This window comes from Salvelinus sp. IW2-2015, unplaced genomic scaffold (genome assembly GCF_002910315.2).
Source record: "Salvelinus sp. IW2-2015 unplaced genomic scaffold, ASM291031v2 Un_scaffold1124, whole genome shotgun sequence".
NCBI lineage: Eukaryota > Metazoa > Chordata > Actinopteri > Salmoniformes > Salmonidae > Salvelinus > Salvelinus sp. IW2-2015.
Window position 1 is genome coordinate 311,481 of NW_019942739.1, and position 6,652 is coordinate 318,132.

Below are 6,652 nucleotides of genomic sequence, written 5' to 3' on the forward strand. Positions count from 1 at the left end.
TAGTATATAGTATATATGTGGGGGTGTGTAGTAGTATATAGGTAGTGGTGTGTGCTAGTATATAGTATATATGTGGGGGTGTGTAGTAGGTTATAGGTAGTGGTGTGTGCTAGTATATAGTATATATGTGGGGGTGTGTAGTAGTATATAGGTAGTGGTGTGTGCTATTAAAATACACTATCATTCAAAAATTTGCGTCACTGAAATTTCCTTGTTTTTGAAAGAAAAGCTAAACATAATTGTCCATTAAAATAACATAAAATTGATCAGAAACACAGTGTAGACATTGTTAATGTTGTAAATGACTATTGTAACTGGAAACGGATGATTAAAAAAGAAAAGGATTTGGAATATCTACACAGGCTTTTCTTTTCAAACAAGGACATTTCTAAGTGACCCCAAACTTGAACGGTAGTGTATATGTGGGGCTGGTGGTGTGTAGTAGTATATAGTATATATGTGGTGGTGTGTAGTAATATATAGTCTATATGCGGTGGTGTGTAGTAGTGTATAGTAGGGAGAGATATACATTTTATTATCTATGATATAGAGCAGATTAAAAGCATTGAAGGCAGGTTTGTAAGGTTAATTGCAAAACTGGTAGTCAAACTGTGGTTCCGAAAGAGGTGTGTGTTTTTAACTACTTGCACAGACTTATTTGAATAAAAAGAGTAGAGGATGTGTTAAGTTCTGTGGATCCAGCTGCTAAGATATGTACCAGTCTTAACTATTGGGTTTGTGGGGTAACATTTGAATCACACGTTTTACCTAACATTGCTGTGGTTGAATATCAGCATTGGTTGGGTGGGCTTATGTGTGTATCTGTCCTTTATGCTTGTGGAGGGGTATAGAAAGTACTTTAGTGTGGGTAGTGTATGGGTATAGTGTATAATGTGGTGGGTATGTAGTAGGTTAAGGGTATATGTGGGGGTGTGTAGTAGTATATAGGTGTGGTGTGTGCTAGTAATATAGTATATATGTGGGTGTGTGTAGTAGTATATAGGTAGTGTGTGTGCCTAGTATAAGTAGTATATGTGTGGGGGTGTGTAGTAGTATAAGGTAGTGGTGTGTGCTAGTATATGAGTATATATGTGGGGGTGTGTAGTAGGTTATATGGTAGTGGTGTGTGCTATATATAGTATATATGGGGCGGTGTAGTTTAGGTGTGGGTGTGTATTAAAATACACTATCATTCAAAAATTTGCGTCATAAATTTTCTTGGTTTTTGAAAGAAAAGCTAAACATAATTGTCCATTAAATACAATAAAATGATCAGCAACAGTGTAGACATTGTTAATGTTGTATGATATTTGTAATTGGAATCGGATGATTAAAAAAAAAGGATTTGGAATATCTACACGCTTTTCTTTTCAAACAAGGAATTTCTAAGTGACCAAACTTGAACGGTAGTGGTATATGTGGGCTGGGTGGTGTGTAGTAGTAGTATAGTAATATAGTGTGGGTGGTGTGTAGTAATATATAGTCTATGTGGTGGTGTGTGTAGTAGTGTGATAGTATATATGTGGTGGTGTGTAGTAGTGGTTATAGTCTATATGTGTGTGGTGTGTAGTAGTGTATAGTCTATATGTGGTTGGTGTGTAGTAGTGGTATAGTCTATTGTGGTGTGTGGGTAGTAGTATATATGTGGTGGTGTGTAGTAGTATATATGTGGTTGGTGTGTAGTAGTATATGTGGTGGTGTGGTAGTAGTATATATGTGGTGGTGTGTAGTGTGTATGTATATATGTGGTGGTGTGGTAAGTAGTGTATAGTCTATATGTGGTGGTGTGTAAAGTATATAATGTAGTGGTTTTGTAGTAGTGTATAGTATCGTGTGGTTGTGTGTATAAGTTGTGTATAGTCTATATGTGGTGGTGTGTAATAGTATATATGTGGTTGGTGTGTGTAGTATTATGTGGTGGTGTGTAAGTAGTATATATGTGGTGGTGTGTGTAGTAATAATGTGGTGGGTGTAGTAGTATAATGTGGTGTTGTTAGTAGTGTATAGTCTATATGTGGTGGTGTGTAATAGTTATATATTAGTGGTTTGTAGTAGTGTATAGTTATCGTGTGGTTGTGTGTAGTATGTGTATAGTCTATATGTGGTGTGTTGTAATGTATATATGTAGTGGTTTGTAGTAGTAATATAGTTATATGTATGTTTGTGTGAGTATAGTATATGTGTTGGTATATTGTTGGTGGTGTGTAGTGTGTTATAGTATGTGGTGGTGTGTAGTATTGTACTATGTGTGGTTAGTGTATATGTAGTTGGTGTAGTAGTATATATGTAGTGGTGTGTATGTGTATAGTATATTGTGGTGGTTTGTAGTAGTGTATAGTCTATATGTGGTGTGAGTAGTAGTGTATAGTCTATATGTGGTGGTGAGTAGTAGTGTATGTATATATGTGGTGGGTGTGTAGTAGTGTATAGTTATAATGTGGTGGTGTGTGTAGTGTATAGTATATATGTGGTGGTGTGTAGTAGTGTGTATAGTTATATATGTAGTAGTGTATAGTCTATATGTAGTAGTGTATAGTATATATGTGGTGGTGTGGTAGTTAGTGTAAGTTATGATTGTGTAGTGGTGTGTGTAGTAGTGTATAGTCTATATGTAGTGTGTATAGTCTATATGTTAGTAGTGTATATGTCTATGTGTAGTAGTGTTATAGTCTATATGTAGTAGTGTATAGTCTATATGTAGTAGTGTTAGTCCTTGTACGATAGTTGTTAGTCTATATGTAGTAGTGTAATAGTCTATATGTAGTAGTGTATGTCTAGTATGTATAGTAGTTGTATAGTTAGTATGTAGTAGTGTTAGTTATATGTGTAGTGTATAGTCTATATGTAGTAGTGTATAGTCTATATGTAGAGTGTATAGTCTATATGTAGTAGTGTATAGTTCTATGTAGTGTTAAGTTATGTGTAGTGTATAGTCTTATATGTGTGGTGTGTAGTAGTGTATATTATATGTAGTAGTGTATAGTCTATATGTAGTAGTGTATAGTCTAATATGTAGTAGTGTATAGTCTATATGTGTAGTAGGTTATTTGTGGTGTGTATAGTGTATAGTCTATGTGGTGGTGTGTAGTATATAATAGTGCTGTCTAGTCTTGTGTGTGGTGTTGTATATTAGTAGTGTTATAGTATATATGTGGTGGTGTGTGTAGTGTATAGTCTTTGGTAGTAGTGTATAGTATAGTATGTGTGGGTGTAGTAGTGTAAGTATAATAGTAGTGGTGTGTGTCAGTAGTGTTTAGCTATTGTAGTATGTATAGTTATATGTGTAGTGGTATGTCAATGTAGTAGTGTTAGTTATCTGTAGTAGTGTAATAGTAGTGTCTAGTATATTATGTAGTAGTGTATAGTCTATGTATAGTGTATAGTCTAATGTAGTAGTGTATAGTTAATAGTAGTCGTGTATAGTCTTTGTAGTAGTGGTTAGTCTATATGTGGTGGTGTGTAGTACTGGTATAGTCCTATGGTGTGGTGTGTAAGTATATATAGTAGTGTATAGTATATATGTGGTGGTGTGTAGTAGTGTATAGTCTATATGTTATCGTAGTAGTATATATGTGGTAGTGTGTAGTAGTGTATAGTTATATGTTAGTGGTGTGTGTAGAGTGTTTAGTCTTATGTAGTAGTGTATAGTTATATGTTAGTAGTGTATATCTATATGTAGTAGTGTATATCTATATGTAGTAGTGTTAGTCTAGATTAAGTAGTGTAAATAGTCTATAATGTAGTAGTGTATAGTCTATATGTAGTAGTGTATAGTCTAATGTAGTAGTGTAAGTCTATATGTAGTAGTGTATATCTATATAGTAGTGTAATAGCTATATGATAGTAAGTGTATAGTCTATATTAGTGTGTATAGTCTATATGTAGTAGTGTATAGTCTATATGGTTAGTGTTAGTCTAATATGTATGTAGTGTATAGTCTCTATGTGGTGGTGTGTAGTAGTGTATAGTCTATGTGGTGGGTGTGTAAGTATATATGTTGGTGGTGTGTAGTAGAATATAGTAATATATTTGGTGGTGTGTGTAGTATACATGTGGTGGTGTGTTAGTAGTATAGTAGTTATATGTGGTGGTGTGTAGTAGTATATAGTCTATACTGTGGTGGTGTGTAGTAGTATTATAGTCTATATGTGGTGGTGTATAGTAGTTCGTTAGTTATATGTGGTGGTGTTGTAGTAGTATCTGTGGTGGTGTATAGTCTATATGTGGTGGTGTATGTATATATGTGGTGGTTGTATAGTATATTGTGGTGGTGTAAGTTATATTGTAGTCGTGTATTAGTCATTTGTGGTGGTGTGAGTAGTATATGTCTATATGTGGTGGTGGTAGTAGTATATAGTATATATGTGGTGGTGTGTAGTTGTGTATAGAATAATTGGTGGTGGTGTAGTAGTATACATTGGTGGTGTGTAGTAGTATATAGTCTATATGTGGGGTGTGTAGTAGTATTTAGTATATATTTGGTGTGTGTAGTAGTATACTGTGGTGGTGTGTAGTAGTATATAGTCTATATGTGGTGGGTGTGTAGTAGTATATAGTCTAATATGTGGTGGTGTTAGTAGTGTATAGTCTATATGTGGTGGTGGTTATAGTTACATGTGGTGGTGTTATAGTAATATATGTGGTGGTGTATAGTATATTATGTGGTGGGTATAGTATATGTAGTAGTGTATAGTATATTGTGGTGGTGTGGTAAGTAGTATATAGTATATATTTTCGGTGGTGTGTAGTAGTCATATAGTAATATATTGTGGTGTGTAGTGTGTTATATAATAAGGGTGGTGTGTATATAATACATGTGGGTGGTGTGTAGTAGTATATAGTTCTATATGTGTGGTTGTGTAGTTAGTATTAGTAATATATTTGGTGGTGTGGTAGTATGTATACATGTGGTGGTGTGTTAAGTAGTATTAGTCTATATTTGTGTGGTGTGTTAGTAGTTTTAGTCTATGTGGGTGGTGTATAGTAGTGATAGTCTATATGTGGTGGTGTGTAAGTAGGTAATACATGTGGTGGTGTATTTAGTATATATGTGGTGGTGTATTAGTATAAGTGGTGTTTGTATAGTATATATGCGTAGTAGTGTATAAGTATATGTAGTGGGGTGTTAATATTAGAATATGTGGTGGTGTGTAGTAGTATATAGTATATATGTGGTGGTGAGTAGTAGTATATAGTATATATTGGTGTGTGTGTTTGTGTATATATTGGTTGTGAGTAGTAGTTTAGTATATATGTGGTGTGTGTAGTAGTATATAGTTATATGTGGTGGTTAGGTGTAGTGTAATATAGTCTATAGCTGGATGGTGTCTAGTAGCTGTTAGTCTATATGTGGTGGTGTGTGTAGTATACATGTGGTGGTGTATATGTAAGTATATAGTCTATATGTGGTGGTGAGTAGAGTATATAATTGTGGTGGTGTGTAGTTTGTGTATTATGTGTGGTGAGTAGTAGTATATAGTATATATGTGGTGGGTGTAGTAGTATATAGTTATATGTGGTGGGTGTGTAGTAGTATATAGTCTATATGTGGTCGGTGTATAGTAGTGGTCATAGTCTAATATGTGGTGGTGTGTAGTAGTATACATGTGGTGGTGTATGTATTGTGGGTGGTGTATAGGTATACTTGTGGTGGTGTATAGTATATATGTAGTAGTGTATAGTAATATATTGGTGTGTGTATAGTATAAGTATATATGTTGGTGGTGTGTAGTAGTTATAGATATATTTGGGGTGTTGTAGTTGTGTATGTAATTATGTGGTGGGTTGTGTAGAGTACATGTGGTGTGTGTAGTAGCTATATAGCTAATTTGGTGGTAGTAGTTTAGTATATTGTTGGTGGTGTGTAGTTGTGTCTATTGTGGGTGTGTGTAGTGTGTATAGTCATATAATGTGGTGGTGTGTAGTAGTGTATAGTATATATGTGGTCGGTGTTGTAGTAGTGTATAGTATATATGTGGTGTGTGTAGTAAGTGTTAGTATATATGATTGGTGGTGTGTAGTGTGTATAGTACTATATGTTGGTGGTGTGTAGTATGGTATAGTATATATGTGGTGGTGTGTAGAGTGTATCGTATATATGTGGTGGTGTGGTAGTAGTGTAATAGTATATAATGTGGTGGTGTGGTAGTAGTGTATAGTATTATGTGGTGGTGGTAGTAGTTGTATATGTATATATGTGGTGGTGTGTAGTAGTGAATAGTATATATGTGGTGGTGGTAGTATGTAGTATTGTGGTGAGTAGTATATATTGTGGTGGTGTGTAGTAGTGTATAGTATCTATGTAGGGTTGTGTGTGTAGTTATATGTGGTGGGTGTGATAGTATACTATATGGTGGTGGTGTGTAGTAAGTGATATATGTATGTTATATGTTGTCCAGTGGTGTGTAGTAGTGTATAGTACATATGTGGTGGTGTGTATAGATATTAGTATAGTGTGGTGTGTAGTAGTTAATAGTTATATGTGGTGGTGTGTAGTAAGTGACGTGTTGTGTAGTATATGTTATATGTGGTGGTGTAGAGTATGTTTATGTTGTTTATTAGTATATATGTGGTGGTGTGTAGTAGTGTATAGTATATATGTGGGTGGTGTGTAGTAGTATATAGTTATGTGGTGGTGGTGTAGTGTGTACGT

The 6,652-nt window shown here is 34.6% G+C and overlaps 1 protein-coding gene across 1 annotated transcript in view; it reads left to right on the plus strand.

Moving 5' to 3' along the window:
- Positions 1–6,652, plus strand: part of LOC112069804 (run domain Beclin-1-interacting and cysteine-rich domain-containing protein) — a 62,196-nt gene that overhangs the window by 40,405 nt on the left and 15,139 nt on the right.